The 13,980-nt window shown below is 41.7% G+C and overlaps 1 protein-coding gene across 2 annotated transcripts in view; it reads right to left on the bottom strand.

Annotated features, from left to right (window-relative positions):
* PGGT1B (protein geranylgeranyltransferase type I subunit beta) overlaps window positions 1-13,980 on the bottom strand; it is a 332,915-nt gene that overhangs the window by 233,077 nt on the left and 85,858 nt on the right. The gene's annotated exons all lie outside the window — the stretch shown is intronic.

Raw genomic sequence — 13,980 nt, 5'->3', positions numbered from 1 at the left:
GTGGAAGAAGTCCGCCAGGGTATCGCAGAGCTCCTGGGAGGGGGTGATGATGTAAGCTGTAGACAAGAATCTGAGGTATGGGCTCTGAATGCCTTTCACTTTGAATACCAGTCATACCATGTTGACATGCTCTGTGGTGGTCCTTCACTTAATCTATACTTCCATACTAACTCAGTCTTTTGCAGGATTCTGAAATAAGATATCACAAAGGATTTTTTTCAAAAGCATTTTATTGTATTTTATATAGTTTGGATGAAGCGTCACAAAGTTGATAGGGAGCTTAATAACAAATTGTGTTCGACAGGAATCAAGAAAGCTCACAATTCAGAATTACTATTCCTGCTGGGTTGTCAGACTTGTATCATGTTAATATCTCTAGATAATCAACAGAGCTTAATAAAGTCTGACTACCATAAAGACAAATGGCGGCGTGTGACTAGTGCACCTATCTATCTATTTTGGATTTGCCACTGTACAGTCACATCTGAATATGCTCCTGGAACCTGACATCATTCAGAGTTTTTCAACATTCATACTGAAAGAAGACAAAGGCTGAGAAACTTTACCTAAACACAAAAATATTGCTTCTTCAGGAGTAGACTACTGGGCAAGCAGTCAATACTTTAAAACTAGACATCTTTATCATCTCCATTGATTATTACTAGATAAAGGCCAGTTAGATAAAGCAAACATTGAGACAGTGGTATTCAAATACATAAATGATTTAGATTTATTTGAAAAGGTACGGTATGGATAACAGGATATCTTAGCCATGTCTTAATGGACTACGTGTGAATAAGTTTGAGACCAGGGGCATTTTCAACATCTAAGACTACTCCTTCGTCCATACTTTTTTTATACTTAGTTTATTTAATTGATACAGAGAAATACACTAAAGAAGAGCAGACGGCTTATCTAAACATGTCTCAATTGAGCTTTAAAGAATTCTAGTTTCAGATATTCGTAGAAAATATCACTACAGAAACTACCAAGTGGGCTAGTTAACTTTCTTGGTAACTAATGAATGTTCTATTTGATATTTGTAGGATTATTGTGGCATCAGAAACTACACCACTGCAGTGCAACGAAGAGTATGAGGGCAAAATTATATCTGCTCTCATGTTACTTGACTGCTTGGGATGTGAAAGCTGTCCTGTATAACTTATTAAATAGTAAAAACCATGCTCTCACGAAAACACTTCTTATGAAAGATACCATCTTACTCTACCCAACTGTGTTCAAGCAGGTTCTCTATGATAAGCTCCTTAGTGTCTCAAAGAAATGCTGCTCTGTGGAAGAGGTAGTTTCATATAACTGACAGAACCGAACATGATCTATATTGTTACTTTGTTTCCAGTTCTCAGACAAGTGCCTCATGAAATATGAGATAAGGGCTCTTCTTACACCCACAATGTGTTGCTAATTGTCTTCAAGAGACCTCATCATATAGTGGCTGCATTGTTGGGTATGCTGGCAGGCATAAATGTGTTGAAGTGTGGAATGCAATCACTTCTCCGAGTTATGCCTTTCTAGGTGGAAGCAAGTTAAAGGACATGCTGAATATGGGTTAGGGGTATGCATATAATGTACTGCTTGTATTGCCATAAAGAAGGCATATACCTATCCATTGAAAAAAATCTTGATTCAGTTAAAGACAAGATTGCAGGTATTACATAAGTCTCTAGAAACTATTTTCAGGAGAAGGTCTGATGGAGACCCTAGTTTAAGCTAAGACTGTTCATGCTCTTACTATTACTGTTCTTCAACAAATGGTGGTATGCCTAATAACATTTTCTTAACTACATGGCTGCACAGTAACTACCACATTGTAGATATTTATTGGTATTCCCTTACTTTTTTTGCACTTTAGGAAATTATAATAAAGATAGTCTCTGTACACGTTTCTACACTTTCTGAAATACAACCTTTTTTAAAGCAGGACTCGTATTAAACTGATTTAAATATCTTTTTGCAATACATAACTACATACTTTTTTGTGTGCTTAATTTTGCACTAGAGATTTTTTATAAAACCCATCATGTTTACAAAGATGCAGTCTCTTTCATATGAAAGTGCCCAACACCAAGGGTTTAAGTGGTTTGTTGGAAGGATGATAATGTGACCAGGTATGATAAGGAATAAAGTACCCCATATGTACATTTTAAGGATATTGCAAGTCAACTCAGAGGTTCATGACCTTATAAAAAAAACTCTGCCTTCGGCCTCGTTCCTCTACATGGTCATGAAACTCCTTTGTGACTTGCAATATCATTATAATGTACAGCAGCGGTTACTTTAGCTCATATATAATGTATGCTGACCCTTTTCTATGCCTTCGACAATACTGGTATGACTTACAGGCCATGAATCGTATTAACAGTTCATGTTTGTGCACTGGATGGCACATTTGGTGCCTTTGCTTAGCATAAGTGCATTATGCCTTCTTTATTTCAATGAAGCTGATGGAAAGTTTTGTGCAGGCAAAGTAGCCACATTGACTCTTTTGTTCCAAAATAAGCATGGGCGAGCCAAGAGAGGCTTGAGACAAATGTCAGGTTCAGGCTCTGCCCTCAAGAATGGGGACTGGCCCTTAAATAGTCAAGCCAATCACTTAAGGCAATGCCTCTCTTGCTCCCTTGCACACTTTTTATAAGACAAAAACAGCTAAACGCAGGACAGCGAAGCAGTCATATGACGCAAAAGCATGGCTTTTTGTTTGAAATATTTCCATGGAAAATGGAGTTCAAAAGTAATGTAACAAAATGTCAATCTTAAACAGTGCTGCGCTTTCCATAAGTGTCACTGAAGAGCTGTAACATGAGAAAGACACTGTGTGGGTTCAAGACCTATTTATCTTTATTTTATTAATTCTTTGATTGCCGTCTTGGAGATGTTAAGCCACTCCTAAAATTGGTCGGTTAATTAAACCATGTGAGCCAGTTACGGCAACATTAAACAAGCATTTGCAATGCAATCGGTCTTGCATTTGCGAAAGTTAAAGCAACTGGCATTGTAAATGATATTTTTTTTAACTTATGTTTTGTAGTGGAGTAACGTAACTGGTAAAGCAGCTGACTTTGGAATTGGTGAACTAAGTTTGAGTTTTGATGGATTAACCGTCCTGTGCTTTATGTCCATACATTTTTTTTTTCCTATTAACGGTTATTATGCAGAAGGTTCATAAAAACAAAAAAAATATATAAAGAAGCAAACAAAGAGACAGTGAAGTCACCCACTCGCTGGTTAAGAAGATCGGGGGCTGCAGAGAGACATAAGAGTTCTTGAACTGGATGGAGAGTGAGAAAACACTGATGCAAATGCTGACAGATAGCTTGCAGAACAAACAGTGCGCACTGGAGTGTTATAATCAATCAATCAATTAGGGTTTGTAAAGCACGGCTACTCACCCGTGAGGGTCTCAAGGAGCTGTACAAGTATAACATTCTGATAAAAAGAACTTTAAAAAAAAAACAAAGGATGCCGATGACCATGAGGCAACACACTAAAACTGAAGGAGGGCGGAGTAAGTTGTGAAACCATGCATTTGGCGGTTTAGGATAGGCGATGCTATTCGTGGAGTATTTCTGGAAGGCAAGGGGGTCATATTATGTGACTGTGAGGGATGGAAGATATGTGCCTTGTTGAAAAGATGGCATTCTTGGTCTTAACCCTTTGGGAAAGGTGGGGAAAAAAAAAAAGAAGAGGAGCTGGATATGGATGTTCTATTTCCAATAATTATGCCTTTAAATTAAAGCCCTGCCTGATGTAGCAGATACAGCGGTTAGTAAGTCGGAAAGAGGCATGTGCCTTTTTGGACATCTGTGCTGCAGTATTGGGTGCCAGAGCATAGAGCTGTGCTAGGATGGGGATGAAAATGTACCTTGTCTTCTCTCAGACTCACCTCATCTTCTCGCACTTGGTGCCTTTACCGGCACCAGGCCCGCCCAGGACATACACCACCAGAGGCTTCATTTCAGAAGTTAGGACACAGTGAAGACTGGGAGAAATTGTGGACAGCGAGCCAAGGACATTGTAGAACATGCAGAGGCTAGTGAAAGACAGCACAGTACACCTTGCCTCCGAGGACCCAGCAAACCAGAGGAGGAATAGAAACCGGCAGTGTGGAGAGCTATAGACATAGAAGACTGCCATTGGTACATTGCTTCCAGGGCCGGACTGCCTACCGGGCGTTTTGGCATGCTGCCGAGCTGGGGGCTGATTTCTTTGATGGGGACCTGCATGTGATAAACGAAATTAGTTTTGCTTTGTTTATTTCGAAGCACACGCAGGTCTCCATCAACGAAATTAGCCCCTAGATCAGCAGCATGCCAAAACGCCCAGTAGGCAGTCCGGCCCTGCCCTGATTGCTTCGACTCTGCTACCAAGGTGCGGAACTAAGTAACATTATGATAGGAAGTTTATTACAAATATGTTATATTTCCACCACTTGTTACTGTGTCACCACATATTTTTTTTTGAAACATAGTAGATTGAAATTAATTCAGAAAAAAACAGTTTTAAAATTAAACGAAAAATCAGGCACTTGAAGATGGCCAACACCTTTCAAATGTCTATTAAAGAACATTCCATGGCCACCTTCGAGTCAGCAATCTTGAGAAGAGCCGATTTCTAAGCCGCTCGGATAGATCAACTAGTTACAATGGAATACTTGCATTTTCAAGAGCTTTAATCTAGCAATCAAAGATAGGGTTCGTAATCAATATTAGTAAATACATGAGAGTAACAACTTCCAGCTGTTTTTAATGTGAATGATTGCTTTAAAAAACGCTTACCCTAGAGCTTGATTTTACAACTATAGTCTAATAGTAACTGGAAAGTTGAGAATGTGGCTTAACGACTAGAGCAGCCAACTTTGAAGCTGGGAAACCAAGTTGGAGTCTGGCGGGTGGCTCAAACATCCTATAATTCTAGAAAATTACTTAATCTCCCCATACCCAAGAATAAATGTGTCCCTCTGTAATGCTACTTTTGCTCATGTAAAGAGCTCTGACACCTTCTGGTCGAGTTCACTCAAAAAAACTGCAAAGAAAAAAAGGTACTTGTTCCCTCCCAAATAAATTTGCTTTGTTAAATACAAAACAAGGCAAATGCATTGTTTGCTTCTTTGATGGTCGAGTTTGTGCTATAAAACCGCAAAAAAAAAAAGGGGACTCGTTCAAAGAAATTCGCTTTGTTAAATACAAAACGAGTCAAATACATTGTTTGCATAGTTGACGCACCAATAGCAACATCGACCGGAGCCACGTAGAATGACGGAAGCCATCGATACAAGCCACACACTTCTAAACAAATAACAATTAAAACTATGAGCAAGAAACACGAGCAGGAAATTAACATGCGGAGGAAAAAGAGAAAGTAGTGTGCAACAGTAATGTATACGGCCCATCGTGAACTAATGCATGTAACAGGGGCAGTCTTAAGGGCGTGATGAGAAGAGAAAAAGGAGGGACAAATGTAAGCTATTGACCAATGAAAAGAAAGGATTTTTCAAAAGCACATGAAGGAACCAATCAAAAACGATGGGCGTGCTGAATGCCCATACACCAGATACAGCATCTCTCAAGAGGCAGCACATGCGCTGCCTAGGCAAGACCTAAAAAGGAACTCCTGCTTTCTGTTACACTTAACTATTCAATTTGTGTGTTGTATATTTTTTAACTCAGTACAGTAATTTGCAGAAGAACTGAGGGCCAGATGTACGATTGTTTTTAGCGGTTGCAAATGGAGAATCGGGCTGCACAGTCATGTACATACCCTATGTTACGAGTCGGTAATCTATTACCGACTCGCAAAATAAGGTCACTATGAGGAAGTGGTGTGCCAAGAGCATCCCTTTCATTTAATTTTGCAAGTCTCTAATTGCGAGTCACAAAGCAAATCGCTATTATCGACTCAAAAAATCTGGCCCTGAATACAATGCCTTGTCCTTTGGTGCTAGATAAAACAGAGGACATAATCATCCAGTGGCTGAACTGCACAATGTGTAACAAGGAAACCTGGGTTCAAATCCCAGCTTCCCTACTTGGCCAGATTGTATGAGTGATATAAATCACTTTATTTCAGATAGTCCAATTTTCCATGATCGATAAATCTGAGACCCCATTAAAGTAATTCAGCTAAAAATCTGTAATACACAAAAACCTCCTGTGTTCATTGTTTAACAGAATATAATCTTCCTTCACATTTAATAACAATATTGGCCGCATATGCAGTGAGCACGACGTTTATATCCATTTCGTCCTATGTGAAGTCGGTCATGGGGGTATTCTTGAATTTTTTTCCAAGTTTAAAATTAGTACTTTCAATAAACGTCAGCAGCACGGTTCCTTAGTCTTATGCACTTGAGGAATGTTGAAGACAAGACGTTTCATTTAAAAGTCACACACCGAATCTTTCAATGGCGTGTTGCTTTGGTTCGTAGTTCCAAGCCAGAACCTTGGTTTTCTCTATGAATTACTTGCTCCCTCTTATAAAATGGACCATTACGGCCTCAAATATCCTCGCTGTATATTTGTGTAGCACATTTCTGTGTCTGGTGCTACCCTCATATGTGTGATTTTTGCTGTGTGTGATGTGCCTGACCTCATAGTTCTTCCAGTTGTCTTAAGGCTTGTTACCGTAATACTCAGTGGAAATAACATTTAAAAGGTTTTTATTTTGTAGAAAAACCCTTTGGGTGACTCACCGTGGATGCGAATGCCGCAATGTCTATTTTGCCTCGTTGAAAAAATAGCTACTGTACGTTCCCAGCCTTGGGTAAAGCCATCCTAAGGATGCCTTCTAGTGTTCAGCACAAGCAGCGTGCTGCTATATTAAAAGGCAATAAAAACTTTTTTTCAAGTTAAATACATCGCCAAGGGTAATATTGCTCTAGGAAAACCAACTGGCATGCATTTGGCTAAAAAGTAATATTTAGTATGCAGCTCTAACTGATATCCATATGCCATTGAGGTTGCAACAATGTATTTCGATAAGAAATTAAAACACTGTTAAACCATGGGGAATTGAGGGGGAAATGGTGTGAATTAGTGAACTTAAGGGTTCCCATAAACAATCAGGAGCTCCTTCTATACTTTCCTTCAAGGCACTTAATGATTAAATATCTATTAAGTAAATTTACCACACAAACCAAACCGTTGTAAACGTCATGACTACAACAGTTCATCCACCATTACTGATAGCAGAAAAGGTTAACTTCGGCTCATGGCCCAAAGCTGGGGACAGCTGAAAGGCCACCTAGGAGTTTTCTGATGTAATAAAGTGACAGGGAAACTCATGAAACTCAACTGGAAACCGCATTACCTCCGCAAAAATACATACAACGATGTGCGCAGTTTCAACAGAATATGGTCATTACATCACAACAGATTGTCAATCAAGATAAACTTTTTACTAGCATAATGACATTATCCCTAATACTATGTTCGTTCTACGAAATGCCAAATGGAGTTTAAAATAGGGGAGTTTAAAACTAAAACCAAAAAAAAAACTGGTGTCTGATTTCTTGAGTGCTTCGCTTATTTACTCTGCAATTGTTTTGGTGCTGCTTAAAAGCTTTACATGTGTTCCTTTGTGTAAGCCTTGTTGTTCAGAGCCACAGCTACCCAGGGTTGGGCTTAAGGTTTGACCTATAAGCCCTAAAGGGTTGGTAAGTGTTTTATATGGTGAGGTTGCACAACGGCATCACATAATACAGCCTATTTCTTCACAAGACCAGCCATCAAATGAGAAAGACAATAAAGCCAGCCTATGGTAATCAGTGGGTGGGCTTTAATCCCACTGTAAATTCTTAGTAAACTGAGAACAGGTCTTTATCAACTAGACTGTTGCACTATCTGGTAGGGTCGCCCCAAGAGCACACCTGGTGCTAGGCAAGCATAGTGGTGGGATGTCCTACAGATGTATGGTGGGAACTAACCATGCTCTACATGAAGGAACAATTGAATTGGATATATCTTTTGTATACCATTGGAAGAAGATGCTGAGGCACAAGTGTGTTGAGGGAAGAGGGAAGGACAAGTCTAGTGAACGAGAAACCGAACCCCAGAAAGAACATGTTTTCTATGAATAAATCAGGAACCTGGGAAATCTTATTTATAGGCTGGCTATACGAGACACAAACATTTTGCAATATGAAAAGGTAGTGCTTATTCAGCGGATTATTTATATTTGTGGAGCTGCTGACAACGTCACAAGGGTGAAGGCAATTTATTACCCATTTTGTGAATATGAGAACTGGGGTGGCGGAGTGAGCTGAAGAATGATGATGTATTAAACCCAGATCAGTTGACTGGGGGTGAGTGCTTGCAATGTTCAACACTCCGTCCATCATCCCCTTTGATTTTGCTTTGTTCGCCCTAAGGTGGCAGGGTATGCCCAGACGCGGGTCCCTTGCTCACTTTGCCACTGGATTCTAGCTAGCCTGGCTGATGACGGCTGATTAGCCAGAAACCGGTCGCAGGATGCTCGTTTCCAGTCCAGGGAAGACATGGCTTGGCAGTTCGGGCTGGACTGTTCCCATGAGGCACAGGGTCAGACTGATTTGCATATGGCCATGTCTGAAGTGGGGTGGCGGAGTGAGCTAAAGAATGATGATGGATTAAACCCAGATCAGTTGACTGGGGGTGAGCGCTTGCAATGTTCAACACTCCGTCCATCATCCCCTTTGGTTTTGCTTAGCAATGTTAAACACCAGCGTGGCTGCTGTTCAGCATGGCTAAAAGTAAGTGCTCTAAAGGAGAGTGTCGTGGAGTGTCGTAGGGTGGAATGGCGTGAAGTAGAGTGGAAGAGCACAAAGTACCATGTATGGAAGTGACATACAGTTGGTCGCATGGCGTAGAGTGAACTGGTGTAGAGTGCATTGGTTTAGAGTGTTGCAGAGTAAAGTGGTGTAAAGTCTGGTGGCGTAGAGTGAAGCCCCATAGAATTCAGCAGTGCACAATGCAGCGCCGTAGAGTGCGTGGTGTACAGTGTTGCATGGTAGAGAGCAGTGGTTCAGAGAGGAGAAGAGTGGTGCAGAGTGCAGTGGTGCAGAGTGGCATAGAGTGATGCAGACTAGAGTATAGTGCCATAGAGTGCAGTGGCATACAATGCAGTGGTGTAGAGTGGCATGCTGCAGAGTGAAGTAGAGTGGAGTGATGCAGAGTAGAGTGGTGTAGAGTGCATTGGCAAAGAATACAATAGTGCAGAGTGGTGTAGAGTTCAGTGACAGAGTGCATTGTTGCAGAGTAGAGTGTCAGAGTGCAGTGGCTTAGAGTAGAGTGCAGTGTCATAGAGGGTCATAGAGTAGAGTGACAGTAGACTATAGTAAAGTCTAGTGGCTCAGTGGACTAATGCATCCCCTGCAGGAGCCTGTGTTCGACCTCATGGTCACAGGTTCAAATCCTGGCGGGTCCACTCAGCCTTTCATCCATCTGAGGTCTATAAAATGAGTACCATCGAGTTGGGTGACAATAAACATCTGTTATTCCGCGCCAAGATACCCTATTACGAGTGAATGTGCACTTTACGAATACTCATATTGTGTTATAGTGCCATAGAGTGCAGTGGCATACAATGCAGTGGTGTAGAGTGGAATGCTACAGTGTGGAGTGATGCAGAGTAGAGTGCACAGAGTGCACTGGCAAAGAATGCAATAGTGCAGAGTGGTGTGGAGTTCAGTGACACAGAGTGCAGCGTTGCAGAGTACATTGTCGAAGAGTGCAGTGGCGTATCGTGGTGCAGAGGAGAGTGCAGTGTCATAGAGCGGCGTGGAGTGGCGTAGAGTGGAGTGGTGTAGAGAAGCGTGGTGTTGAGTGGAGTGGCCTAGCGTGGTGCAGAGAAGAGTATAGTGGCGTGGAGTGGCATAGAGTGCAATGGCATGGAGTGATGTGCTGAAGATTGCAGTGGTGTAGAGTGCAGTATGAAGAGTGGAGTAATGTAGAGTTCAGTGGCAGAGAGGGCACTGTTGCAGAGTAGAGTGCCATAGAAAAATGTATATGCATCAGTTGCCCGTGCAGGTAAGAGCTGTGGGGCCGGGTGTGGGGGTATTTTGACTGACGACGAGGGAAAATTGATTATTTATTTAAATTTTCCCTAGTGGTCGTTTGTCCAACCCTGCTCCATCTCTCTTACCTGCACGGGCCACACCTGTGTGTACTTAGAGTACAGCGCTACACACTTGAGCGGTGTACAATGCAGGGTTGTAGAACGCAGTGGCATAGATTGGAGTAGTTCATAGTAGAGTGCAGGGGCATAGAGTGCAGTGGTGCAAAGTGGAGTGGTGCATAGTAGCGTGACAGAGTGCAGTGGCATAGTGGTGTAGAGTGCAGTGGCACAGAGTGGTGTAGAGTACAGTGGCGTGGAGAGATATAGAGTGGAGTGGCATTGAGTGGAGTGCTGTAGAGTGCAATGGAGTAGAGTGCAGAGTAGAGTGGCATTGAGTGCAGTAGTGTAGAGTACAGTGTTGTAGACAAATGTATAAAAATGTTACTCTAATGACTACATATTTATTCTGGGTGTTTCCCGCCCACCGAACAAAGAAAATCATTCTAATTCTCTATATTTAAGAAGCAGCAGAGAAACTGAGATTTCGAATTCCTTAACTGTCGAGAATATGCGACCCATCCAAAACTAGTTTTATTCCGGGACCTAACTCAAGAGTTCAGGAGTACCCCAGTGTACCAAAACGCATTACAGGACAATACAAGCATTTTATCATTTGAAAAGGGGTCTATAGAAGTATGTAGTATATACATTTTCCTTACAATTAGATTTACTGTTTTGAAGAGCTTGCTTCTGCAGAAATAACCAGGTTATATTTTCCACTTAGGACCTGCATAGATGTGAAACTATCAGTTTGTGACGCTCGGATGCTACGTCTGGAACGCTGCTGCCACCTAGTGGGCATACGGTGTATAGTGTTTATTCCAGTTCCCAACCTGTATTCCTTAACGCTCTGGAGTAGCTTGATAGTTGCAAAGTATTGTGCCAGTTTGAATATGATACGATAATGATCTATATTCATTTATTTTTATTTAAAAACTACAGCAGGATGCATTATTTATTATGCCTTAATTGTAAGCATAGATTATTTTGTTATCTGTAATTAGCCATGAAATGCTTCACCATCATTCCTACTGCGAACGAAGCCTTGGCTAGGACAAGAAGGTAGCTCTCTCTATATAAAATTAGACGAAGAAACACAAGCAACATAAAGATACACTAATAACTTAAAGAAACGCGAATAATTAGCGGGTGAGGAGGGGGGATAGAGAAAGACGAGCAAACAGTACCCGAATCAGAGCGGGATTAGCAGAGGGACACTAATTAAAACAAATACATCTGTGCTTGGGCCATGCGCCCCAGACGAAATAGGAAGTGACGCCAAGGCACGTACTGGGAAAGTAGGAGGCAGAAAAGAAGAGTGACAAATGGGCCAATGAAAGGGTATTCAATAGGCGGATGCAAGCCCCTTACTGAATGCAACAGCGTCTCCCAAGCCAGAGCGCATGTGCTCACGCAGGCTTGACCTTAACAAGCATTTGCAATGCAATAGGTCTCGCATTTGCCAGAGTTTGATCTATTGGCATTGCAAATGGCAATGCATTTCATGTATGTGTTTTGAAAGGCTACAATTAGTGCTTAAACACGCACTTTGTACTTATAGTCATTGCTTACAAGAAGCCAGGCTGGCAGTAACTGTGCCTCTTTTGCTGCCAGTCTTGCTTCTTGTAAGCAAGGACTATAAGTACAAAGCATTTATAAAGTGCTTGCTACTCCTGATGAGGTGTCTAAGCTCTTTTAGGCGAGCAGCACGCTACTTCAGAACCAAAAAAGGATTAGTTGTGAATTAGTCTGGGGAAATATGAAATTAATTTGAGCAGTGGACATGTTAGTCTGTTTTTGGACTGAAAAGGATATATCTTACTCTTGCTTGAGTCTTACCTTTTCTGTAACAATATTTTGGGCCGATTGACTATAATTAATTGTACAGTTTTACTCCTAAACCAAGGTTAGATCTACGGCTTAAGAATGGGTTCATTAGAATCCCAAAGGTTACTATTTTTTTAATGTAGTTTCATGTTTACACAGAAACTCTCTATGTGCCTTAGAGAATTCTATACCCCATGAACTTGCTGGAAAGCAGAAGAGGAGGTTGTTTTACGTTTGATATATTAAGCATACTATCAGCATCGAGTACTGGATTGATGATCATGGCCTGCTTTCTTCACCAGTTTGTTAGTACTGTGAAATAACAGGTGTCCGTATCACCCAACTCAACAGTTCATATTTTACCAACCTCGGATTAATGGCAGAATAGGTCTTTACCATACTTGAACTTTTAGTTGCAGGTTAGCTGAATAGCTCAGCACTTAAATCACTATGCTTTACATCGATAAAGTCCTGGTAAGAGCATGCAAAAGCAAACACTGCATACCTCTCACTATAAACAACTGCTCATATCGGTAGCAAACTGCTAAACCCGGAAACAGCCTGGAAAGACAGGTTTTTTTTTCAGTTAAGAAAATATTTTTACAATACGGAGTTTATTGTGCTAAAGTTCAGAGAGAAATACGATGTACTGAAATGTGGCTTAGCTTAATTCAAGCCTTTCTAACCATCTGTTTAAGTGACACGTCCTAAGTGCGACGGGTAAAGCCAGATATGTGTCACTTAGCTGAGAGTGCCTAGGGCTCGCGCTGGACCTCATTGGTAAGGCCCAACAACTAAGTAAAACGGGTCAGAAGGGACGAGCCTGTGAGTTCAGACTTGACTCTTCCTATTCCATAGGGACCGAGGTTGATTTGTTTGTTTTTCCCAGGTTTGTAAAGGAACGGTAACCAAAAAACAGATGGACTGCATTGCGGCCCGGAGAAGTTATCAGTGGCTGAGATTAATCATGGAGGATCCAAAACGGAGAATGGAGAGCTTCTGAGCTCCGCCTCAGCCATTAGAGCAGGAAGAGAGATGCAGAGAAATGATTGGTAATTACAGGGGAAGGACAGGGGAGAAAGAATGTAGAGGAGAGAGAGAGATAGGGGAAGAGCGAGCGAGAGATCACAGCAGAGAAGGCGCATGCCAGGTTTTTTCATGACGATATAAGAGACGATAATAAATCCCTCTTCTCTTCATATACAACTGTGCAGGTGTGAGAAGATTCTGTGCACGCTTCTGTGCACCGCTCACCCGATGTGTCCACTGAAGTCACCAGTGTGATCGAAGAGCTGCAATGCAGTATAGACTTTTCTGACACACTATAGCATTTGTGCAGGGTTGTGATGTGACCCACTAGTGGAACCAAAGCAGCCCTGACCATTACACCAGTTCCCACTATAACATCCAACCCATCTGTCTTACTCGCTCCTCAAACTTAAAAAACCCAGGCCTCCCTCTAGTGGAGTGGCAGCATCCGCTGCCATTGTTAAAGGAAAACAAAACTGAAAGCGTGCATAGCGCGTCGAAAATAAAACAAGAACAAAACATAGTGTTAAAACAGAGCAAAAGCAATCATTACTAAAACACGGGCTGAGCAGATAGCAGCTAAAATTTACCATGTTTAATGTGTGGTGTGTGGATGTTGTGAAGGGTGGAAGGGAGAGGCTCTGGAAGAGAGACTCGACATGAGGCTCTTTAAATATAATGTAAAAACGCTTTCTCTACACTGTTGTGTAACGAAAATAACACACTCCCAGTGTGCTCACGATGGGGACGGGGGAGATGGGGCACTGAGAAGCAAAAGGGAAGAAGGGGTTAAGGGTGGGTGCATGGTGGGAGGGTGGTGCGCATGTCACACACAGCACAACGAAAATGAACGGGAGGAAGCCGAAGTTACGATTGCCGTCTAAGATTAGCCGCGCGTGCACCAAGCTTAGCGTAACAGGACAATTAATTGTTAGAAAGTTTAATAAACATCGTGCAAAAGAAAGCAGTTACTCTACCGTGCAAGGGGATCGGAGGGCTTCTTACGGCAATCCAGCT

This window comes from Triturus cristatus, chromosome 2_1, assembly GCF_964204655.1.
Source record: "Triturus cristatus chromosome 2_1, aTriCri1.1, whole genome shotgun sequence".
Lineage (NCBI taxonomy): Eukaryota > Metazoa > Chordata > Amphibia > Caudata > Salamandridae > Triturus > Triturus cristatus.
The sequence above is the reverse complement of the archived record's forward strand: the minus strand, read 5'-3'. Positions and strand labels throughout refer to the sequence as shown.